The 26,319-nt window shown below is 46.3% G+C and overlaps 1 protein-coding gene across 10 annotated transcripts in view; it reads right to left on the bottom strand.

Moving 5' to 3' along the window:
• LOC144600001 (teneurin-2-like) overlaps positions 1–26,319 on the bottom strand; it is a 1,473,402-nt gene that overhangs the window by 1,181,899 nt on the left and 265,184 nt on the right. For all 10 annotated transcript variants that reach the window (XM_078411299.1, XM_078411301.1, XM_078411304.1 and 7 more), the window contains exon 2: positions 1,391–1,473. The gene's annotated coding sequence lies outside the window, so the exon portion shown is untranslated. The remainder of the gene's footprint in view (positions 1–1,390; positions 1,474–26,319) is intronic.

Raw genomic sequence — 26,319 nt, 5'->3', positions numbered from 1 at the left:
TGTGCAGATATCACCAGCCATGTCCACTTAGACTTTACGTTAGACTTCAGAGATTTCTCTGAACAACTCAGGGAACAGTAAGAGTCTGGAATTCTTCCAAGATCACGATAAAGGCTTTCAGTTAGAGTACCATGTAGGATGTTGAAATGAATCCAATATTTACCAATAATTAGGAAAATCAACAACGTCGAGAATGCCACAAACTATTGAAAGATTTCCCACAGTTTTCTCTATCACTCAATGTAAAAGTCGTTCCCCCCATCACAAGCCATGGAACTGCAGTGACATACATACCCAAGGCATGTCGCCCAAAAGCTGGAACGAAACTGAGATTTGGGAGGAATTGACAACTGGCAGCCAACCTTCGTAGTTCAGTTGAAGCCCCACCTCCATATCTTTGATCAGCTTAAACCTCAAATATAATCACATATATATTGTAAACCATTCACCTTCACGCGCTTCCAGTATCGCTGTGCATTTGCCACGCAAAGACACCATAATCATCGATGTCCTTGATCCCAGCCCATGGACCAGATTGTGTAGACATCACCAGGTATGTTCAGTACTGTGAACAGCTCTGGAAACAGTGGAGTCTGGAGTCTTCCAAGATCACGATAAGGGATGGCAGCACAATGCAGGATGTTGGAATTAATCCAATATTTACCAATAATCGGGAAAAATCCAAAGACGCCAAGAATGCAGCAAACTTTTGAAAGGTTCCCCACATGTTTTTTTTGGAAATGGTTTCTCTATCATTCAATAAAAAAGTTGTTCTTGCCTTCACAAGGTATAGGACAGGAGTGGGAAATTCAAGGCTCATCATCCAGAAGCTGGAATGAAGCTGAGTTTTGGGAGGAATTGCCAACTGGCAACCAACTTTCTTTGTTCAGTTGAAGTCCTACCTCCACATCTTTGAACAGCTTGAATACAACCACATCTATTGTAAACCATTCAGCTTCACGAGCGTCTAATATTACTACATTAGCCACCCAAGGGTGCGGGATGAAGTAACAAATACAGCACACGATTCATCTCAGACACATTTGGCAAGGCAACATCAAGCTTTCATTGGGTCATTTCATCTCAGTCATTTGACATTAAACACAATGACTTCTTGTTGACAAATTCCATCAGAAGGCTTACCCACCAGAATGGGAAAACCCTTCTCACATGGCACCTTCTGCCCAACACTTACCAATGAGTGTTAACTTTCTCAACAACACTTATAAAGCAACATCATCACAATGACCAATGCATGTAGAAATTGGACAAAGGCAGGAATATTCCTGAAGAAGAATTTTCAAGTTTAACCAGGAAACAGTGGCATAAATTGACATGAAAATTATTTGGCAAAGCACTCAATAAGAAGAATATTGTTTCCACTCTTTACCTTAAGATTTCTTCACTCCTTCTTTTGCTTCGGTTGGGAGAGACTGGGGGAGTTCCAAGTGTTCTTACTGATACCTTGGCTATCTAGACAGAACATTCAATGAAAGTTAGAATTAACACCATTAATTACAAATAACAGCAGATTTTTTTGCAAAGTTCAGTGCACAAGTTAAACACCAGTTATCTTCTTAATTAAGCCCATGTCCTGACTTGCTATATAATGCAAAAAGGATTTCCAAAACGTAGGTACAAATGCACCACGAGGAAAATGTTTTGTTCGACAATAAAATATGGCAGCGCCAATCTCATTTTAAAATAGCGACCATGTTTCTGAAGTCACAGCAGGCTTCTGAAGTTGGCAGTGAACAGCACTGGTATCTCATCTGTCTACGAGGCGCAGGCAAATTAGGAAGGCTTCCAAAAGTCTGTTAGCTGGTGAGTAATGTGCTGTTCTTTCATCCACTTGGAAACTCAAGGGGCACTCTGACCTGGATTGTTGCAGTTTCTGGATTTATAATTGCGTGCAGCGCACTCAGACTAATGAGCTTGAGAGTAAAATATTTCCTCTTTTACTCCAGCGTAGTTGAAAGCGTTAACAGTTGGACAGTTAAAGGATTTGCTCTTCATTAAGGAGGTACTGCATGTCTTAAAAAGAAACATCACCGTTGTCCAAGGTTGGAGTGCGGCCATTGCACTGAGAGAGAATTGCCGCGTTAAAAACGGTACTTTCCCCACCAAACTTTTCCCAACCGTTCGCCCTGGAGCGGGGGGGTGCTGGCTTAGGTGAGGGGACGGGGCGTTCACAGGTCAACGCGTGTCTGGGTGGATGAGTGGGTGGAGTGGGCCGCTGGAGGCCCTGCAGCAGCCTGGGGCTCCATTAGATCAGACCCTGCTGGAGGCCCTGCAGCAACCTGGGGCTCCATTAGATCGGACCCTGCTGGAGGCCCTGCAGCGGCCTGGGGCTCCATTTGATCAGCCCTGCTGGAGGCCTTGCAGCAGCCTGGGGCTCCATTAGACCAGACCCTGCTGGAGGCCCTGCAGCAGCCTGGGGCTCCATTAGATCAGCAATGCTGGAGGCCCTGTAACAGCCTGGGGCTCCATTAGATCAGCACTGTTGGAGGCCCTGTAGCAGCCTGGGGCTCCATTAGACCAGACCCCGCTGGAGGACCTGCAGCAGCCTGGAGCTCCATTAGACCAGACCCCACTGGACGCCCTGCAGCAGCCGGGGGCTACATTAGACCGGGCACTGCTGGAGGACCTGCAGCAGCCTGGGGCTCCATTAGACTGGGCACTGCTGGAGGCCCTGCAGCAGCCTGGGGCTACATTAGACCAGACTCCACTGGAGGCCCTGCAGCAGCCGGGGACTCCATTAGACCGGGCACTGCTGGAGGACCTGCAGCAGCCTGGGGCTACATTAGACCAGACCCCACTGGAGGCCCTGCAGCAGCCGGGGCCTACATTAGACCGGGCACTGCTGGAGGACCTGCAGCAGCCTGGGGCTCCATTAGACCGGGCACTGCTCCAAGAGGCCAAGCTCGTGGATCGGACATGATCTGCGGTAGAGCAGCGGTGGAGACACCAACAACATCACCAGACCAGGCCGACCCCTGCAAGTCCCACCCAGCGCCGTTGCCATGACAACAATTAGCCTTTAAGGCCGAAGTAAGACTCCACATTTTTAACAACTTTGATACTTGAACTGAAGTTGGCGCCAGATAAGTGGCGACTCTTGTGTATGGAGGTACAGTGAAAAACATTTGTTTGCGTGCTACAAAAGACTGTACATGAATAAAATCAAGCCGTCCCTGGTGTGCAGATAAAGGATAAAGGATACAAGATTTAGTGCAAGATATAACATTGAAGTATGATAAAGTCTGATTAAAGATAGTTCAAAGGCCTCCAATGAGGTAGACTAAGGTAATTAGTAACGAGGTATATTGGTATAATTGTGCCTAATTGATTGTCACTGAACTGTGTGTAAAAAATAATTTTCACTGTACATGTGACATAAGAGTACCATTGAACCATTGAATTAAATTACTTCAATGTTCAATAACTTACAATGTACATGCACAAAGTATAATTCACAATGCGCTATTAATAGAAACATAGAAAATAGGTGCAGGGGTAGGCCATTCGGCCCTTCGAGCCTGCACCGCCATTCAATATGATCATGGCTGATCGTCCAACTCAGTATCCCGTACCTAGAAACATAGAAACATAGAAAATAGGTGCAGGAGTAGGCCATTCGGCCCTTCGAGCCTGCACCGCCATTCAATATGTTCATGGCTGATCATTCAGCTCAGTAGCCTGTACCTGCCTTCTCTCCATACCCCCTGATCCCTTTAGCAAAAAGGGCCACATCTAACTCCCTCTTAAATATAGCCAATGAACTGGCCTCAACTACCTTCTGTGGCAGAGAATTCCACAGACTCACCACTCTCTGTGTGAAGAAATGTTTTCTCATCTCGGTCCTAAAAGACTTCCCCCTTATCCTTAAGCTGTGACCCCTGGTTCTGGACTCCCCCAACATCGAGAACAATCTTCCCGCATCTAGCCTCTCCAACCCCTTAAGAATTTTATATGTTTCTATAAGATCCCCCCTCAGTCTTCTAAATTCCAGCGAGTACAAGCCCAGTCTATCTAGTCTTTCCTCATATGTAAGTCCTGCCATCCCAGGAATCAATCTGGTGAACCTTCTCTGTACTCCCTCTAAGGCAAGAACGTCTTTCCTCAGGTTAGGAGACCAAAACTGCATACAGTACTCCAGGTGCGGTCTCACCAAGGCCCTGTACAACTGCAGCAGAACCTCCCTGCTCCTAAACTCAAATCCTCTTGCTATGAATGCCAACATACCATTCGCTTTCTTCACTGCCTGCTGCACCTGCATGCTTGCTTTCAATGACTGGTGCACCATGACACCCAGGTCACGTTGCATCTCCCCTTCTCCCAATCGGTCACCATTCAGGTAATACTCTGCTTTCCTGTTCTTGCCGCCAAAGTGGATAACCTCACATTTATCCACATTATATTGCATCTGCCATGCATTTTCCCACTCGCCTAATCTATCCAAGTCACTCTGCAGCCTCCTAGCATCCTCCTCGCAGCTAACACTGCCACCCAACTTCGTGTCATCCGCAAACTTAGAGATGTTGCATTCAATTCCCTCGTCCAAATCATTAATATACACTGTAAATAACTGGGGTCCCAGCACTGAGCCTTGCGGTACCCCACTAGTCACTGCTTGCCATTCCGAAAAGGACCCGTTTATTCCTACTCTTTGCTTCCTGTCCGCTAACCAATTTTCTATCCACATCAACACTGAACCCTCAATACCGTGTGCTTTAAGTTTGTGGGACCTTGTCGAAAGCCTTCTGAAAGTCCAGATATAGCACATCGACTGGTTCTCCCTTATCCACTCTACTAGTTACATCCTCGAAAAATTCTATAAGATTCGTCAGACATGATTTGCCTTTGGTAAATCCATGCTGACTTTGTCCGATGATTTCACCACTTTCCAAATGTAATGCTATCACATCTTTAATAACTGACTCTAGCATTTTCCCCACTACCACTGCCTTCTCTCCATACCCCCTGATCCCTTTAGCCACAAGAGCCACATCTAACTCCCTCTTAAATATAGCCAATGAACTGGCCTCAACTACCTTCTGTGGCAAAGAATTCCACAGATTCACCACTCTCTGTGTGAAAAAAAACTTTCTCATCTCGGTCCTAAAAGACTTCCCCCTTATCCTTAAACTGTGACCCCTTGTTCTGGACTTCCCCAACATCGGGAACAATCTTCCTGCATCTAGCTTGTCCAACCCCTTAAGAATTTTGTAAGTTTCTATAAGATCCCCCCTCAATCTTCTAAATTCCAGCGAGTACAAGGCGAGTCTATCCAGTCTTTCTTCATATGAAAGTCCTGCCATCCCAGGAATCAATCTGGTGAACCTTCTCTGTACTCCCTCTATGGCAAGAATGTCTTTCCTCAGATTAGGAGACCAAAACTGTACGCAATACCCCAGGTGTGGTCTCACCAATGCCCTGTACAATGCACACTAGCACAATCCTACACACACTAGGGACAATTTACAATTCTTACCGAAGCTCATTAACCTACAAACCTGGGCGTCTTAGTGGTACGGGAGGAAAGCAGAGCGCCCGGAAAAATCCCACGTGGTCACAGGGAGAACGTCCAAACTCTGTACGGACAGCACCCGTAGTCAGGATTGAACCTGGGTCTCCGGCGCTGTGAGGCAGCAACTCTACCGCTGCGCCACCGCGCCACTCTGTTGTCGAAACCTATGACACTTATACACTCTTGACTCTCTAGACTTGAAAGCCGACCCATCTGCTCGTAAACTGTCCCTAATCGGTAACATTCTTCATAGAGTCATCGAGTCATAGAGTGATACAGGCCCTTCAGCCCAACTCGTCCACAACGCCCACCATTTCCATCAGCAATGGCAGTCTCGCCAACGGACTGTCTGTCTTTTCGTCTTTTTTGTTATTTTATGTTAAAAGTGGAAACTTTTTTCAATCTCGTACCTTGCCTGAGATGCGACTGTTTTCCGGATCGTATCTCCGGTCACTCTGCGGCCTAACATCGTGGAGCTGGCGGCCTTGATCGAGACTGACTTTGAGCCCCAACGCGGAGCCGTGAACTTAACATCGGAGCCTGCCGCCCCTTGCCTGGGATCGATGCTCCAACCGTGGCCTGCGGACTTTAACATTGAGGAGCTCGCAGTCTCTGGTGGAGACTGATGTCGGGAAGCTCCAAGTCGCACGAGGTTTAACTGGCCACGACTCGGGGTCCGATCGCCCGGCACGGGGGAGATGAGATCCCCCCCCGATGCGAGAGCTCGATCGCCCCGACAAGGAGGGCCCGACCGCTGGCTACGGGAGCCAAGATCGTCCCGACAACGGAAGGTTCGAGGCCCCCGACCGCGGGAGAACAAAGAAGGGAAGAGATTGGTTTTTTCACCTTCCATCACAGTGAGGAATGTGAAGGAGTCACTGTGGGGGATGTTCATATTAAAATGTCTGTCTTGTTGCTTATTATTGGTATGACTGTATGGCAAATGAAATTCCTCGTATGTTGCAAAACATACTTGGCTAATAAAGTATGATTGTGATTATGATGTCCTAGCTACACTAGTCCCACCAGCCCATGTTTGGCCCATATCCCTCCAAACCTGTCCATGCACCTGTCCAAGCGTCTTTTACACGTTGCCATTGGACCTGTCTCAACTACCTCTTCTGGCAGCTTGCAAGTTAGGAAAAGGGGACGTACAACGAGATTTGGGTGTCCTAGTGCATCAGTCACTGAAAGGAAGCATGCAGGTACAGCAGGCAGTGAAGAAAGCCAATGGAATGTTGGTCTTCATAACAAGAGGAGTTGAGTATAGGAGCAAAGAGGTCCTTCTGCAGTTGTACAGGGCCCTAGTGAGACCGCACCTGGAGTACTGTGTGCAGTTTTGGTCTCCAAATTTGAGGAAGGATATTCTTGCTATTGAGGGCGTGCAACGTAGGATTACTAAGTTAATTCCCGGAATGGTGGGACTGTTATATGTTGAAAGACTGGAGCGACTAGGCTTGTATACACTGGAATTTAGAAGGATGAGAGGAGATCTTATCGAAACGTATAAGATTATTAAGGGGTTGGACACGTTAGAGGCAGGAAACATGTTCCCAATGTTGGGGGAGTCCAGAACAATGGGCCACAGTTTAAGAATAAGGGGTAGGCCATTTAGAACTGAGATGAGGAAAAACCTTTTCAGTCAGAGAGTTGTAAATCTGTGGAATTCTCTGCCTCAGAAGGCAGTGGAGGCCAATTCTCTGAATGCATTCAAGAGAGAGCTAGAAAGAGATCTTAAGGATAGCGGAGTCAGGGGGTATGGGGAGAAGGCAGGAACGGGGTACTGATTGAGAATGATCAGCCATGATCACATTGAATGGCGGTGCTGGCTCGAAGGGCCGAATGTCCTACTCCTGCACCTATTGTCTATTGTTCCAGATTAACGCAAAGATCAACTGGACCATCCAAATAAATCCTGCAGTTCAAGATCAAGTCAGGCGTGGGGCAGTCTGTAATCAATGACTTTCCACCTGATTCACAAAGCCAGTGCACTTCATGTTGAATACTCTGCCCACAGGTCTGGATGAACACAATTTCTCTTCAGAAACTCCACACCACTCAACAAATCAGCCCAGTTCATGGAAACATAGAAACATAGAAGAAGGGTCTCAGACGAAACATCTGAGGAAGGGTCTCGACCCGAAACGTCACCCATTCCTTCTCTCCTGAGATGCTGCCTGACCTGCTGATTTATAGACAATAGACAATAGGTACAGGAGGAGGCCATTCGGCCCTTCGAGCCAGCAACGCCATTCAATGTGATCATGGCTGATCATTCTCAATCAGTACCCCGTTCCTGCCTTCTCCCCATACACCCTGACTCCGCTATCCTTAAGAGTTCTATCTAGCTCTCTCTTGAATGCATTCAGAGAATTAACCTCCACTGCCTTCTGAGGCAGAGAATTCCACAGATTCACAACTCTCTGACTGAAAAGGTTTTTCCTCATCTCAGTTCTAAATGGCCTACCCCTTATTCTTAAACTGTGGCCCCTTGTTCTGGACTCCCCCAACATTGGGAACATGATTCCTGCCTCTAACGTGTCCAACCCCTTAATAATTTTATATGTTTCGATAAGATCTCCTCTCATCCTTCTAAATTCCAGTGTAGACAAGCCTAGTCGCTCCAGTCTTTCAACATATGACAGTCTCGCCATTCCGGGAAATAGCCTAGCAAACCTACGCTGCACGCCCTCAATAGCAAGAATATCCTTCCTCAAATTTGGAGACCAAAACTGCACACAGTACTCCAGGTGCGGTCTCACTAGGGCCCTGTACAACTGCAGAAGGACCTCTTTGCTCCTATACTCAGCTCCTCTTTTTATCAAGGCCAACATTCCATTGGCTTTCTTCACTGCCTGCTGTACCTGCATGCTTCCTTTCAGTGACTGATGCACTAGGACACCCAGATCTCGTTGTACGTCCCCTTTCCTACCTTCGATTTGTACCAGCATCTGCAGTTATTTTCTTGTAGAAACATAGAAGGTAGCTTCAGGAGTGGGCCAGTCACTCCAGCACTTTGTGTCCTTTTTTTTTACAGGAACATTCATTCTCTTCAATATCAGCGCACTGTAGTCATGACGTGTGTCACCTATGTATAACATTGGTGTTTTCTCTTCAGCTCTACTGGATCAGCTCAACCCAAACTTTGACCTTCACCCCACAGCTCAGTGGCGCAGCGGGTAGAGCTGCTGACCCACGGCACTGGAGACCTGGGTTAGAAACAGAGAAACAGAGAAAAATAGGTGCACGACCAGGCCATTCGGCCCTTCGATCCAGCACCGCCACCCATTCAATTTGATCAAGGCTGACCATCCAGAATCAGTACCCCGTTCCTGCTTTCTCCCCATATCCCTTGATTCCGTTAGCTCTAAGAGCTGTATCTAACTCTCTCTTGAAAACCTCCAGTGAATTGGCCACCATTGCCTTCTGTGGCAGAGAATTCCACAGATTCACAACTCTCTGGGTGAAAAAGGTTCTTCCTCATCTCAGTCCTAAGTGGTCTACCCCTTATGCTTAAACTGTGACCCCTGGTTCTGGACTCCCCCAACATATCATATCATATCATATCATATATATACAGCCGGAAACAGGCCTTTTCGGCCCTCCAAGTCCGTGCCGCCCAGTGATCCCCGTACATTAACTATCCTACACCCACTTGGGACAATTTTTACATTTACCCAGCCAATTAACCTACATACCTGTACGTCTTTGGAGTGTGGGAGGAAACCGAAGATCTCGGAGAAAACCCACGCAGGTCACGGGGAGAACGTACAAACTCCTTACAGTGCAGCACCCGTAGTCAGGATCGAACCTGAGTCTCCGGCGCTGCATTCGCTGTAAAGCAGCAACTCTACCGCTGCGCTACCGTGCCGCCCTGATCAGGAACCTTTTTTGCTGCATCTAGCCTGTCCGATCCCTTAAGAATTTTACATGTTTCTGTAAGAGCTCCTTTTCATGACCTTGGGAGCTCTCTGTGTGGAGTTTGAACGTTCTCCCTGTGACCACGTGGGTTCCCTCCTACATTCCAAAGCCGCACGGGCTTGCAGGTTAATTGGCCCTCTGTAAATTGTCCGCTGGTGTGTACAGAGTGGATAAGAACATGAGATAACATAGAACTAGTGTGAGCGGGTGATCGATGATTGGCAAGGACTCGATGGCCAAAGGACAATGTTTCTCTAAAATTAAAACTAAAAAGCTGGAAGAAGAATTGGCAGTGAGCTCGTTGGTGCAACACAGGGTGAAAGTGGATCTGCAGAAAATAGTTTGTCCACTAACCCAGTGTTTCACTAAGTAGACAATCAATCGAAACCATGACAACCTTCATTTGTATGTAATGGTTAAGGGCGGCACGGTGGCGCAGCAGTAGAGTTGCTGCCTCACAGCGCCAGAGACCCGGGTTCAATCCCGACTACGGGCGCTGTCTGTACGGAGTTTGTACGTTCTCCCTGTGGCCTGCGTGGGTTTTCTTCATGATCTCCCACACTCCAAAGATGTACAGGCTTGCAGGTTAATTGGCTTGATATAAATGTAAATTGTCCCTGGTGTGTGTGATAGCATTAATGTGCGGGGATCGCTGGTCGGCGTGGACTCTGTGGGTCGAAGGGCCTGTTTCCACACTGTATCTCTAAACTAAACTAAACTAAAACTAAACACATTAAACCATCCATGGGACTTTTCACGAAACATCGTGAGACGCAATGAGATTGGCACTGAACCTTACAGGCAGATGATCAAAAATTTGGTCTGACTGTTTGATAAGGTAGAGAGCTAAAGACTTTTAAGCAGCAAATTTTAGAGCCTAGCGTGTAGGGACCTAGCGTGCGAAAGTGCGATAACAGAGGACCAGTGTGAAAAAGCTATCAATGTTCGGCATGGACTCGATAGGCCGAAGGGCCTGTTTCCATTCTCTTTCATTAAACTAAAAGCAATAAACAACACAGTATCAAACAGCAACCATGAACATAGAACTTAGTAGGTAGGAAGGAACTGCAGATGCTGGTTTACACCAAAGACAGGAGAAGGGTCTCCGTTCCTTCTCTCATGTGCTGCCTGACCAGCTGAATTACTCCAGCATTTTGTGTATATCTTCAATCTAGAACATAGAATAGTATAGTGTAGGAACGAACTGCAGAAGCTACTATAAACCAAAGATAGACACAAAGAGCTTTTAAGAGCTAGATAGAGCTCTTAAAGATAGCGGAGTCAGGGGGTATGGGGAGAGGGCAGGAACGGGGTACTGATTGTGAATGATCAGCCATGATCACATTGAATGGCGGTGCTGGCTCGAAGGGCCGAATGGCCTACTCCTGCACCTATTGTCTATTGTCTATTATCTCAGCGAGACAAGTAGATTCCTTCTCTCCAGAGATGCTGCCTGACCCGTCGAGTTACTCCAGCATTTTGTGTCTATCTTCAACATAGAACATAGAACAGTACAGCACAGGAACAGGCCCTTCAGCCCACAATGCCTGTACGGTACATGATTGTACTTGACAATCTGGAACGCTAGTCTTGCGAGAGGTAAAAAAAAAAAAATCAAACATGCCACGACCAATTTAGAATTGTAAAATATGATATATTCCCAGTGATGAATGTACGATCGTGGCCAACTACTAAATGAATCAAGCCATCAGAATATATTAGTGAGCAGGTGGACAGATGACAAATTACTGGTTCATAATAAGGTAGTTGGTACAGGATTAGGAATAGGAAGAGGACACGATCTTCAGGGAGAGAGTGCAGGCACAGGTTCCTGCTGCTGCTGAATTAATGCAGCAGCAAGCTTTGAGCTGAGACCCAATGCAATTTGGCGATAGTAGGATTAGTGTTCAGAACAGCAATAGCCGTGTTCAGCATGTCCCACGGTGGGAGATGCAGTACATGTTCGGTAAAAGCAGACACCATGCGCCATTTGGGAGTTAAACGGCATTTGTACAGGGATTGGCTTTTCATACACAATTAGTTCTGAAGAGAGATTACGTGGGTGGCAGTGGCCAGCAGTGGCCAGCAGTGGCCAGCAGTGGCCAGCAGTGTGGACGGCTCCATTGTAATCGCGTGTTGTCTTTCCGCTGACTGGTTAGCACGCAACTAAAGCTTTTCACTGTACCTCGGTACACGTGACAATAAACTAAACTCAACTTAACTAAACTGTCCGTTACACCTGGCCCAGTGTGTGTAGGATAGTGCAAGTGTACGAACTGATCGCTGGTCGGTCGGCATTCACTCGGTGGGCCGAAGGGCCTGTTTCCGCACTGTATCTCTAAACTAAACTAAACCAAGTGCGATCAAGTTTTCAGAGAGACACAAATCACCCAGTTGTAGATATTGATTTCATTCCAGGAAACATAATTGTAAACCACATAACACCAAAGGAAAATGCTATGCAATTGAATTTCCTGGCAATTCAACAGTAAGCTCCATTGCACAGATATTTGATGAAGCAACTATGAAAATTAATTTATATTTACAACTCTTGGGGGTTTAGTCATTGCTCTAAGCTCCATCCACATTTTGTCTAATAGAACAGAGTTTATTTCTCATTGGTTAAACAGTCAGAGTGATACAGTGTGGAAACAGGCCCTTCGGCCCAACTTGCCCACACCGGCCAACAATGTCCCATCTACACTAGTCCCACCTGCCTGCGCTTGGGCCATATCCCTCCAAACCTGTCCTATCCATGTACCTGTCCAACTGTTTCTTAAATGTTGGGATAGTCAACTATCTCCTCTGGCAGCTATTTCCATACACCCACCATTCTTTGCGTGAAAAATACCCCTCAGATTTCTATTAAATCTTTTCCCCTTCACCTTAAATCTATCTCCTCTGGTCCTTGATTTACCTACTCTGGGCAAGAGACTCTATGCGTCCACCTGATCTATTCCTCTCATAATATTATACACCTCAATAAGATCACCCTTCATCCTCCTGCGCTGCATGGAATAGCGTTCCAGCCTGCTCAACCTCTGTCTATCGCTCACACCCTCTAGTCCTGGCAACATCCTCGTAAACCTTCTCTGTACCAATATTCCAGCTTGACAATATTTTCGCTATGACATGGTGCTCAGAACTGAACACAATACTCTGAATGTGGCCTCACCAACGTCTTATACAACTGCAACATGACCTCCCAACTTCTATACTAATTTTGTATTTAATTCCCTTTGAAAATAAATGCAATCTGCATTCATTTTTTCTCTGAACTCAGTTTGGCCATTCTGCTGAACTAGAGTGCCGGAGTAACTCAGCGGGTCAGGCAGCATCTCTGGAGAACATGGATAGGTGACGTTTCACAGAGTGCTGGATTAACTCAGCGGGTCAGGCAGCATCTCTGGAGAACATGGATAGGTGACATTTCAGCTCTGAAGAAAGGGTCCCCACCCAAAATGATGCCTGTCTATCTTTTTCACAGATGCTGCCTGACCCGCTGAGTTACTCCAGCACTCTGTGAAATGTCACCTATCCATGTTCTCCAGAGATGCTGCCTGACCCGCTGAGTTACTCCAGCACTCTGTGTCTTTTTATGTCAACCAGCATCTCCAGTTCCTTGTTTCTGCATTTAAACCCTATCACCTTATCTTACCCCCGATTCTCTTTTCCAGTTTTCACGTGGAAGGTTCTTGATTAGCAAGGGTGTCAAGGGTAATGGGGAGATGGCGTTGAGAGGAAATGATGGATCAGCCACGATTGAATGGCGGAGTAAACTTGATCGGCTGAATGGCCAAATTCTGCCCCTAGTTCCTATGAACATATGAAAAGGGATTGTTAAATTACTGAGAATTGTGAGTTTAAAATCACAACAGAATCCCAAATGACTGTTTTGAACATTTGAGTTCAGTTTTCAATAAATCTGGAAAAGGAAATATGCCAAAAGTGAACGTGATCACGAGGCATTAACAAAGAGACTTGTCCAGTCTGGCTAATATATAATTCCAGTCCCACTGCTCTGTGTACGGCTTTGAGCTGTCCTCTTCAATGACCAGAGGGGCAAATCCATTTTATCTAAAGACTACAGGGAAAAAAACCCTGAACAAATCACTAGAGTTTGCTCTGTGTGTTAATTTAGTACAAGACAAAGGGACATTAAATTCAGTGTAATTGACATTGAGAAATTGCCACTGGGTCAGTGAATTGTCGGTAAGATTGCTCAGCTGAATAGTCAAATAACAGGCGGAGGAGGTAGCAACTCTCACAGAGTTTAAGTTTAGTTTAGAGATACGGCGCGGAAACAGGCCCTTCGGCCCACCGAGTTCGATCCTGACTATGGGCGCCGTCTGTACGGAGTTTGTACGTTCTCCCCGTGACCTGCTTGGGTTTTCTCCGAGATCTTCGGTTTCCTCCCAAACTCCAAAGACGTACAGGTATGTAGGTTAATTGACTGGGTAAATGTAAAAATGTGTGTGTAGGATAGTGTTAGTGTGCGGGGATCGCTGGGCTCGGTGGGCCGAAGGGCCTGTTTCCGCGCTGTATCTCTAAATCTAAATCTAAAAATCTCTGGATGAAAAAGTTTTTCCTCATCTCAGTCCGAAATGGCCTACCCCTTATTCTTAAACTGTGTGACCCCTGGTTATGGAAAGCAGGAACAGGGTACTGATTGTGGATGATATTGAATGGCGGTGCTGGTTCGAAGGGGACGAATGGCCTACTCCTGCACCTGTTGTCTATGTTTCTCTGTTTCTATGTTTCAATGATCATGTGCAGGCAGAGGAGTTTTTTTGTTTTGTCTTGGTGACATTTCTGCCATGGACATTGTCGGCCGAAGGGCCTGTTCCTGTGCTATACCATTCTATGTGAATGGTCAGCCGTTGCGTGGGCCTGGCCAGAGGGGTGAGGAGGTAAATCAATGTTTCTAGTTTAGTTGGGTGATACAGTGCGGAAACAGGCCCTTCGGCCCTCCGAATCAGCGCCGACCAGCGATCCCTGCACAACGAGGGACAATTTGCACTTACACCAAGCCAATTAACCTCCAAACCTGCACGTCTTTGGGGTGTGAGAGGAAGCTCCCAGAGAAATCCCACGCAGGTCGCGGGGAGAGCGTACAAACTACGTACAGACATCGCCCGTAGTCGGGATCGAACCTGGGACTCCGGCGCTGTGAGGTAGCAACTCTACCGCTGCCACCCAACGAGACAGTCCCCCCAAGACTTGTGTTTTGGTGACGTGCTCTAATGATGGAAGCCGAACATCGTCCTGGTAGTTTAAGTAGCAGCTCTTGATGCGTGCTCAGATGATTTGTATAATTAAACATTTGTTGTTATTACTGCTTCACAAACATCTGACAAGTTAAGTGCCAGAGCAACCCATCATCTTATGATCTCTCCCTGCCGTACGAAGAGCCGTCTCCATCAGCCACTGTTTTTTTTTTAATCTGTTCTCGGTGACAATGTGTAATAATCTCACTTCTGTTGTGAATGTGCCTGCCATTGCTTTGCTCGATTGTACAATTCATCTGCCTTTGCGGGTCAGGTAATTATGTTGGAACTGACGGCTGGGTGGCAGGCCTGAGGTCCAGAGAGGAAAAAAACTGCACACCCTGGACACCTGAAACGTAAGCAGAAATTAGACACAGAAAGCTGGAACAACTCAGCGGGACAGACAGCATCTCTGGAGAGAAGGAAAGGGTGATGTTTCAGGTCGAGACCCTTCTTCAATCACCCATCCCTTCTCTCCAGAGATGCTGCCTGTCCCGCTGAGTTACTCCAGCTTTTTGTGTCTATCTTCGGTTAAAACCAGCACCTGCATTTCCTCCCCACAAATCGGCAGAAAATACTGGAAGCAAACGCTAACTCTGTAGGATAAGAAAAATGTTCATCCTTCAGCTTCTGATGTTGGTGGTGGTGAATCTGTGGAATTCTTTACCACAGAGGTCTGTGGATATATTTAAGGCAGAGATAGATAGATTCTTGATTAGTACGGGTGTCAGAGGTTATGGGGAGAAGGCAGGAGAATGGGGTCAGGAGGGAGAGATAGATCAGCCGCGATTGAATGGCGGAGTAGACTTGATGGGCCGAATGGCCAGATTCTGCTCCTATCACATTATGACACTACACATATGATCTTACAGAGCTAAAGAAACTGGGGAAGTTTGTAAGTTGAAGGGAGGAAACAGGCCCTTTGGCCCAACTTGGCCACACTGCCCAACATGTCCCATCTACACTAGTTTCAGTTTCAGTTCAGTGAAGTTTATTGTCACGTGTGCCGAGGTACAGTGAAAATCTTTTGTTGCGTGCTAACCAGTCAGCGGAAAGACAATACATGATTACAATCGATCCATTTACAGTGTGTAGATATATGATAAGGGAGTAACGTTTAGTGCAAGGCAAAGCCAGTAAAGTCCGATCAAGGATAGTCCGAGGGTCACCAATGAGGTGGATGGTAGTTCAGGACCGCTCTCTGGTTGCAGTAGAATGTTTCAATAGACAATAGACAATAGGTGCAGGAGTAGGCCATTCAGCCCTTCGAGCCAGCACCGCCATTCAATGCGATCATGGCTGATCACTCTCAATCAGTACCCCGTTCCTGCCTTCTCCCCATACCCCCTCACTTCGCTATCCTTAAGAGCTCTATCCAGCTCTCTCTTGAAAGCATCCAACGAACTGGCCTCCACTGCCTTCTGAGGCAGAGAATTCCACACCTTCACCACTCTCTGAAAAAGGTCTTCCTCATCTCCGTTCTAAATGGCCTACCCCTTATTCTTAAACTGTGGCCCCTTGTTCTGGACTCCCCCAACATTGGGAACATGTTTCCTGCCTCTAATGTGTCCAATCCCCTAATTATCTTATATGTTTCAATAAGATCCCACCTCATCCTTCTAAATTCCAGTGTATACAAGCCTAATTGCTCCAGTCTTTCAACAAACGACAGTCCCGCCAGTCCGGGAATTAACCTAGTGAACCTACGCTGCACGCCCTCAATAGCAAGAATATCCTTCCTCAGTTGCCTGATAACAGTCGGGAAGAAACTGTCCCTGAATCTGGAGGTGTGCGTTCAGATTCAGAAACCTGCTCGGTATGGGTAGATCTGGTTCCATGCTATATGCCTCCATGACTCAATATAATTGATTGATACGTATAGCATAGAAACAGGCCTTTCGGCCCATCAAGTCATGCCGATCAATGATCCCCACTTGTACTAATCTATGACATCTTATTTTGCATCCACTGCCTGCACACTAGGAGCAATTTTACAAAGGTGATTTGACCAAATAACCTGAACGTCTTTGGGATGTGGGATATCTTTCTCCGCGGGTTAGGCAGCATCTGTGGGGAACATGGATAGGTGACGTTTCACAGAGTGCTGGAGTAACTCAGCGGGTCAGGCAGCGTCTCTGGAGAACATGGATAGGTGACGTTTCACAGAGTGCTGGAGTAACTCAGCGGGTCAGGCAGCATCTGTGGAGAACATGGATAGGTGACGTTTCACAGAGTGCTGGAGTAACTCAGCGGGTCAGGCAGCATCTGTGGAGAACATGGATAGGTGACGTTTCATAGAGTGCTGGAGTAACTCAGCGGGTCAGGCAGCATCTCTGGAGAAAAAGGAAGGGTGGCTTTTTGAGTCAGAACCTTCTGAAGAAGGGTCCCAACCCAAAACGTCACCCTTACTATTTTCTCCAGAGATGCTGCCTGACCCACTGAGTTACTCCAGCACTTTGCGTCTATCTTTAGTAAGGTCTGTTGTTGGATATTATTGAAGCAGTGATCTGCTTGTACTTTGTAGGAAGGAACTGCAGATGCTGGTTTAAACCGACGATGGTCATAAAAAGCTGGAGTAACTCGGCGGGCCAGGCAGCATCTCTGGAGAGAAGGAATGAAGAAGGGTCTTGACCCGAAACGTCACCCATTCTTTCTCTCCAGAGATGCTGCCTGACCTGCTGAGTTACTCCAGCTTTGTGTCTCCATCTTTTGCTTGTACGGTTTTTTGAATTTCTTGATCTGCATTTGGCATTCTGCAGTGGTCTCCCTGACAACGCTGAGTGCAAACATATTGAGGTGACTGCTTGCAGAAAACTCGTGGTCAGTTCAGTCCATTAGTTAATTTTGCTTCTTTCATTCTCATAGTGAAGACAGCATCCAGGTATTAATGAAGGAGATCTTATCGAAACGTATAAGATTATTAAGGGGTTGGACACGTTAGAGGCAGGAAACATGTTCCCAATGTTGGGGGAGTCCAGAACAAGGGGCCACAGTTTAAGAATAAGGGGTAGGCCATTTAGAACTGAGATGAGGAAAAACTTTTTCAGTCAGAGAGTTGTGAATCTGTGGAATTCTCTGCCTCAGAAGGCAGTGGAGGCCAATTCTCTGAATGCATTCAAGAGAGAGCTGGATAGAGCTCTTAAGGATAGCGGAGTCAGGGGGTATGGGGAGAAGGCAGGAACGGGGTACTGATTGAGAATGATCAGCCATGATCACATTGAATGGCGGTGCGTACAGGCTCGAAGGGCCGAATGGCCTCCTCCTGCACCTATTGTCTATTGAAGTGATTAATACCCGAAGGTAGACACAAAATGTTGGAGTAACCCAGCGGGTCAGGCAGCATCTCTGGAGAGAAGGACATTTTGTGTGCGTCTATCTTCGATTTGAGCACCTGCAGTTATTTTCCTGCATGATTAATACCTGGACACCTTCTTATCCAGAAATGAACGTTGATTTAAAATCGTGATGGATATTAAGCCTTCAGTGGGAATAATCAACATTTTCTTCCTTGTGTGTTCAGAGACAACGTCACTCTATTCCGAACCTTATCAGGATCACTCTGCAATTGCCCTTAAATTATACAATCCCAACAAAATGAGTGAAAATGCAAACTGCAATGAAACAACTTTGCCCGAGGTGAGAAAGATGAGAAAGATGCATGATTTCCAACTGCACCGTCACATCATTCCTTTCCCCCATCGATTAGAATGACATGACATTTAATTTAATTTACAAGGACTATCTACACACTAAAACTCTTGTTTGTTCGTTTGTTTGTTCCTGAACTACAGCCAAAACAGTCCACGATAGCACGACAATTTTAGGCCCACCTTATTCACCGTCGTCCCTTTGGTGCCAATGGAAGAAATTTCATTGAAATCGGTGTTATATTTTTTAAGTTATTCACGTTTTAAAGTTTAAATCTATCTCCTAGGGAGAGAGATGGGGGAGGGAGGATAAGGGGGGGTTGAGGGGGATGGAGTGGGGGGGGGGGGGGGAGGGGAGGGGAGGGGAGGGCCGGGAGGGGAGGGAGGGGGATGAGGGAGTGGAGGGGGGGAAGGGAGGGGGAGAAGGAGGGGGAGTAGGGGAGGGGGGGAGAGGGAAGGGAGGAGAGAGGGGGAGGGGGGGAGGAGAGGGTGCTGCACCAATGCAGGAGAGGTTTGGGCCCAACGGGTCCACTCGGTCTAGTTTTTTTACAAAACTCGAGGTGTGGAAGTGTTTGGAACGCATGCAAACATTACCAAGAGCTCAATAACAGGGCGGCGCGGTGGCACGGCGGTAGAGTTGCTGCTTTTCAGTGCTCACAGCGCCAGAGACACAGGTTCGATCCCGACTACGGGTGCTGTCCGTACAGAGTTTATACGTTTTCCCCTGTGACCTGTGTGGGTTTTTCTCAAAGATCTTCGGCTTCCTCCCACACTCCAAAGACATAGAGGTTTGTACTTAAATTGTAAAATTGTCCCTAGTGTGTGTAGGATAGTGTTAATGTGTGGGGATCACTGGTCGGCGCGGACCCGGTGGGCCGAAGGGCCTGTTTCTGCACTGTACCTCCAAACTAAACTAAACTAAAAATTAAATGGATGGCACAGTTAGAACAGAGGAAGAATCTCTCCCTGGTATACAGTGTAGTGAAGCTAGCGCAGATAAACATAGGCTGTAATTCACTGAGGCCATGGGCTTTCAGTTTAGTAAAGAAAACTGCAGATGCTGGTACAAATCGAAGGTAGACACAAAATGCTGGAGTAACTCAACGGGTCAGGCAGCGTCTCTGGAGAGAAGGAATGGGTGACGTTTCGGGACTGATGGTCTGAAGAAGGGTCTCGACCCGAAACGTCACCCATTCCCTCTCTCCTAGATGCTGCCTGACCCGCTGAGTTACTCCAGCATTTTGTGTCTACCTTCGATTTGTACCAGCATCTGCAGTTATTTTCCTGCACAATCAATTGTTAAGCCATTGACCGATATAAAAAGCTGTGATCAAACGTAAAACTCTTCAAAGGCATTATTTTATTGACTTGACGTGACTTGATTTGATTCAAACACAAATGTGAAAGAAATGAGAAGTCCCGACAATCCTCTTGTCATTGCCTTGCACACCAGTTGCATTTAATTGGGCTGCAATTACCCGGGTGACCTTATCCTGTTTGCTGCAGAGTGTATCCTTGGCTATTCATCCCATTTTAAAAGGAAATAATGTGCGTGGGTGGGGGGAGGAAAGGCCGATAGATAGATCTGTCTGTTTGGAAATGTTGAGCTGGAACAAAGAAGTCAATTGTCAGGATTATGTTTCCCGAGTGGAATATCTTCCATCTTCTCAGGTGCATCCGAGCCGAGCTCTTATCAGCCGTTCCCTTTTCCCTTTTGCGATGTGCGTGCGTGTGTCCATCAGCGGGTGACATTCACACCAGCGACAACCAATCACACAAGCTGCCAGCCTCAGATAAAATAGTCGCAAAATCTTTCCGCTCACGAAGCAGGCTCTGATTGTAACACCCGAACCTCCACAATGCTGCAGAAATGTCTCAGAAATGAACCGTCTTGATGGTTCTACGTCGAGGAGTTAGACAGTGACCTCGGATCACAGCCGAGATGTCTTTGGCTGCCTCAGAATGCCAATGTGTTCCAGAAATGCCACAGCCATTTGTCTGTCCAGTCATCTGTCCAGCACTAATTTAAAGTGCTCTGATTAAACATGAAATGCTTAAAATACATTATTTTATTCAATTGCCAAACACTGAAAACACTTATTATGGGTCCTGTTATTCATTCGGAGAGAGGCGACTAGGCTTTGATGTTACCTACAAGATTCCCAGGAAAAACGTAGCCATCACTTGCTTATATTTCACCAAAGGGACAGCATTTGTAACAGCGTGGGTTTCGCATCTACAGTACTCATAGAAACATAGAAAATAGGTGCAGTAGGAGGCCATTCGGCCCCCTTCGAGCCAGCACCGCCATTCATTGTGATCATGGCTGATCATCCAAAATCAATGCCTTCTCCCCATACCCCTTGATCCTGCTAGCCCCTAGAGCTCCATCTAACCCACCTACTCCATGAGGTAAGATGTCATTTAAGACCAGGAAACATTCTGAAATGCCCAGATCTGGTCAGGGTGTGTAACTACAAAGTGTTATTTACAGTATATCAAAAACATGGATGACTGCATTTCGCATTTTGTCAGAATTTTTTTTTTTTTTTTAAATAAAAAGAAATAGCTTAATTTGTCCCAAAACCTGACAATCATTGCCCAGTTGGTAAGGACAATTGCTCTCGACATGAAAATAAGTTTAAGGACTCACACCATGGGGAATAAAATGAATACCAGTGAAGAGAGACCAATGCTTAATGCTGAAACCTCAACAGTGGAACAATGAGTGTAACTTAATGGTGTAACTTAGTGTGACTTAATAGTGTAATAGTAAGCATTGTGATTTAATATGTGACTTACCCATGTAACTTAACTGTGTAACTTAATCCTGTCACTTAATCCAGTAACTTAATAGTGTAAGTTAATAGTGCGACTTAATCGTGTTAAGTGGGGGGGACTTGATAGAGGTTTTTAAAATTTTAAGAGGGACGGACAGAGTTGACGTGGGTAGGCTTTTCCCTTTGAGAGTGGGGAAGATTCCAACAAGGGGACATAACTTCAGAATTAAGGGACAAAAGTTTAGGGGTAACATGAGGGGTAACTTCTTTACTCAGAGGGTGGTGGCTGTGTGGAATGAGCTTCCGGTGGAAGTGGTGGAGGCAGGCTCGATTTTATTATTTAAGAGTAAATTGGATAGGTATATGGATGGGAGGGGATTGGAGGGTTATGGTCTGAGAGCAGGTAGATGAGACTAGGTCAGAGAAAGTGGTCGGCGTGGACTGGTAGGGCCGAACGGGCCTGTTTCCGTGCTGTAATTGTTATATGGTTATTTAAATGGTTAATAGTGTGACTTAATAGTGTAACTTAATCGTGTAACTTAATAGTGCAACTTAATCGTGTAACGTAATAGTGTAACTTAATAGTGCGACTTAATCGTGTAACGTAATAGTGTAACTTAATAGTGTGACTTAATCCTGTAATTTAAGTGTGACTTAATCCTATAACGTAATCCTGTAACTTAATCCTGTAACAATGTAAAATAATAATGTGACTTAATAGTGTAAATTAATAGACTAACTTTACAATGTAACACTGTGACTTAATAGTGTAATTTAACCATGAAACAATGTAAGGTGAATAGTGTAATTTAATAGATTAACGATAAGTTATGTAACTTAATGTTGTTGAAACCAGTTGCATATCTTAAACCATCTGACAAGGGTATAAGAATAATATGAAGCAAGTCGAAGGTATTTATTCACAAAATGCTGGAATAACTCATCAGGTCAGGCAGCATCAGGGAGAGAAGGAATGGGTGACGTTTCGGGTCGAGACCCTTCTTCAGACTGAAGAAGAGTCTCGACCCGAAACGTCACCCATTCCTTCTCTCCTGAGTTGCTGCCTGACCTGATGAGTTACTCCAGCATTTTGTGAATAAATACCTTCGATTTGTACCAGCATCTGCAGTTATTTTCTTATATGAAGCAAGTCAGTTGGTCAGGCAGCATCTCTGGAGGGAATGGATGACAACATCTGCCCATTCCCTCCACAGATGCAGCCTGACCTGCTGAGTTCTTCCAGCACTTTGTCTTTTGCAACAGACACAAGAATGATGTTTGAATTGTGGTCACATCGTCATCTTGATATTCATCTGCCACAGTTTGATTTAATGGGTAAAAGCGTAAGACATTAAGCACTCTTCTAAAAGGAGTAATTTCCTGTAATCCTGGCTGATGCTGAGGAATGCAACGTAATCCCCAATTCCCCTGGTCGATTTGACACACGCCAAGTTTGCCACGCTGCAGATTCCACCCTGCTACTCTCTCCCACACAGCTACAAGGCAAGACACTGCAGCTGACCATCAGATGGTGGCAGATGGGAATGAAAGGCAGATCAATGAAACATCGCTGTCTTGCAGTGTTGCACTGCGGGCTGGGTGAGCAAGCATTTACACAGCACCACAGTGCGACATGAACAACCTGTGCATGTGTCCATCAGAGGAGAGAGGGGGAGAGAGAGAGAGAGGGAGGGGGAGGGGGAGAGAGAGAGAGAGGGGGGGAGAGAGAGAGGGGGGGGGGGGGGGGGAGAGAGGGAGAGAGAGAGAGAGAGACAACGAGAGACCCAGAGAGAGACAGAGAGAGACAGAGAGAGACACAGACAGAGACAGAGAGAGAGAGAGAGAGAGAGAGAGAGAGAGAGAGAGAGAGAGAGAGAGAGAGAGAGAGAGAGAGAGAGAGAGAGAGAGAGACAACGAGAGACAGAGAGGGAGAGGGAGAGAGAGAGAGAGAGAGAGAGAGAGAGAGAGAGAGAGAGAGAGAGAGAGAGAGAGAGAGAGAGAGAGAGAGAGAGAGAGAGAGAGAGAGAGAGAGAGAGAGAGAGAGAATGAGGAGAGACAATGAGAGACAATGAGAGACAATGAGAGACAATTAGAGACAGAGAGAGACAGAGACAGAGAGAGACAATGAGAGGGGAGAGAGAGAGAGAGAGAGAGAGAGAGAGAGAGAGAGAGAGAGAGAGAGAGAGAGAGAGAGAGAGAGAGAGAGAGAGAGAGAGAGAGAGAGAGAGAGAGAGAGAGAGAGAGAGAGAGAGAGAGAGAGAGAGAGAGAGAGAGAGACCTAGAGAGAGACAGAGAGAGACAGAGATAGACAGACAGAGAGAGAGACAGAGAGAGACAATGAGAGAGACAGAGAGAGACAGGGAGAGACAGGGTGAGAGGGATTCTCATTGTTTTTCTTTAACTAAACAACATATCGGTATGAAATGCCCTTTTTGCCCACCACTGCCTGTCTACATGACAACGTAACATAAAAGCTGAGACATTGAGCTCCTGATCTCAGATCTTTAATCCTTTGGTGGGAACAAGGTTTGCAAAAGCTGCAGAAGTATTTGTGCATATTTCGGAGCAATGCTTTATGCTTCTGCGAGGCAGGGTTTGTAGGAAGCTCCCTCCTTTGCCCCTCCCTGGATCATGGGTTAACCGACACACCACTTCAACTGAATTAAGGAGCATATTCCATTTGCAGATAAAATATTTTTTATTTATCACAAGTCTCACATGATGATTGACAGGAGTGGACAGCAATTGATGATTTTCACTTTTTCAGTTTATTGATTTTTAACACTCACTGTCCGAGAGGGAGAGGGGTATGGGGAGAAGGCAGGAGCGGGGTACTGATTGAGAATGATCAGCCATGATCACATTGAATGGCGGTGCTGGCTCGAAGGGCCGAATGGCCTCCTACTCCTGCACCTATTGTCTATTGTCTATTGTTGTAATCTAACAGTATGAGGATGATTTCGCAGAATTCTGAATCTGGTCGAGATTGCAAATCTGCACACTGCAGAATTTGAAGACGATTTTTCTTTGCCACTTCAATGGACAATAGGTGCAGGAGGAGGCCATTTGGCCCCTTCGAGCCAGCACCGCCATTCAATGTGATCATGGCTGATCATTCTCAATCAGTACCCCGTTCCTGCCTTCTCCCCATACCCCCTGACTCCGATATCCTTAAGAGCTTTATCCAGCTCTCTCTTGAATGCATCTGGTCAGAACAGCTGGGTGCAGGAGTGCCAATGGTTTCAGGAGATTATCACACTGTCACGGAGAAGATTAGCTTCACGATCAGCAACGCAGCGGTGCACTGGGGAATGAACGAGCATCTCTGGAGGGGGAAGAGGGTCTTCATTTCAGCCGCCTGGGAGACAGATCGCAGCAAATCACAGGTCCCCATCCAGAAAGGGAGGCAGGGGGCAAAGCGGGCAAGCAATGTGCGACCGGGAATTCCGATGGTTACACCAGATGCTGGAGCAACTCAGCGGGACGGGCAGCATCTCTGGTGAGAAGGAATGGGTGACGTTTCGGGTCGAGACCCTTCTTCAATCACCCATTCCTTCTCTCCAGAGATGCTGCCTGTCCCGCTGAGTTACTCCAGCTTTTTGTGTCTATCTTCGGTTAAAACCAGCACCTGCAGTTCCTTCGCACACATCAGCAGAAAATACTGGAAGCAAGCGCTAACTCTGTAGGGTGAGAAAACCATTCATTCTTCAGCTCCTGATGTTGGTGGTGGTGAATCTGTGGAATTCTTTACCACAGAGGTCTGTGGATATATTTAAGGCAGAGATAGATAGATTCTTGATTAGTACGGGTGTCAGAGGAGAAGGCAGGAGAATGAGGTTAGCAAGAAGAGATAGGTCAGCCATGATTGAATGGCGGAGTAGACTTGATGGGCCGAATGGCCTAATTCTGCTCCTATCACATTATGACACATCACATAGCTTACGATTCGAGGCCCTGCTTCAGATCTTGACCCGAAATCTCTCTACATCATCGTCCATGTCTCCCATTTCCCTAATCCCTAACCAGTCTGAAGAAGGGCCTCGACCCAAAACATCACCCATTCCTTCTCTCCAGAGATGCTGCCTGACCCGCTGAGTTACTCCAGCACTCTGTGAAACGTCACCTATCCATGTTCTCCAGAGATGCTGCCTGACCCGCTGAGTTACTCTAGCTTTTTGTGTCTGTCTTCGGTTTAAACCAGCATCTGCAGTCCTTTCCTGCACATTCAGATGGTTACTACTGCAAGAACCCAACTGATATCCTGGAGTGAATGACAAGCTGCAATCTAATCATGTGCTGTAGCCAGTTTACTGTGGAATAATAGACACCCTAGAGAGAGTTACTTTTTGACAATGTTTTGTTCGGTTTGTGGACTGATTAGCCAACTGGTTCTTCCTTCTACAGGTTATGTGAGGATACTGATGAAAATGCTGAAGGATTTGATAACAGCATTAAAAGTAATTTTCAGTGGACTATCCAGTTCAGTTTATGTTAGTTTCATGGACTGGGGACTGGAGGAGACTCACTGTGATGGATGTTTCTTTTTTCTTTTTGTGTTTTGTGTTGGTTGTGGTTGTGTAATTGCTTGTTTTATTGCTCTTACTGTTGGACTGTAGGTGATGAAATCTCGTTCAAAAGACTTGTTTTTTGGATGACAAATAAAGGTAATTCTGATTCTGATTCTGATTCTGACGTGTACCGACCGAGGTACATGGGAAAAGCTTTTGTTGCGTGCTTAAGGAATAGACAGACAGATTCTTGATCAGTGCGTGTGTCAGAGGTGTTGGGGAGAAGGCAGGAGAATGGGGTTGGGAGGGAGAGATAGATCAGCCATGATTGAATGGCGGAGTGGACTTGATGGGCCGAATGGCCTAATTCTACTCCAATCACTTATGACCTAACCAGTCAAGAGGAAAGACTACACATGATTACCATCGAGTCATTCACAGGGTACAGACACACGTTAAAGGGAATAACGTTTAGTGCAAGTTAAAGTTCAGTAAAGTCGGATGAAGGATAGTCCGAGGGTCCCCGATGAGGTAGATAGTAGTTCAGCACTGCTCTCTGGTTGTGGTGGGATGGTTCAGTTGCCTGATGACAAGCTGGGAAGATATTGTCCCTAGAATTGAACCTCTTGGCTGATGGGAGAGGGGAGAAGAAGGAATGACCAAGGT

The sequence above is a fragment of the Rhinoraja longicauda genome, chromosome 14 (assembly GCF_053455715.1).
Source record: "Rhinoraja longicauda isolate Sanriku21f chromosome 14, sRhiLon1.1, whole genome shotgun sequence".
NCBI lineage: Eukaryota > Metazoa > Chordata > Chondrichthyes > Rajiformes > Arhynchobatidae > Rhinoraja > Rhinoraja longicauda.
Note: the sequence above shows the minus strand (reverse complement) of the source record. Positions and strands in the feature narration are given on the sequence as shown.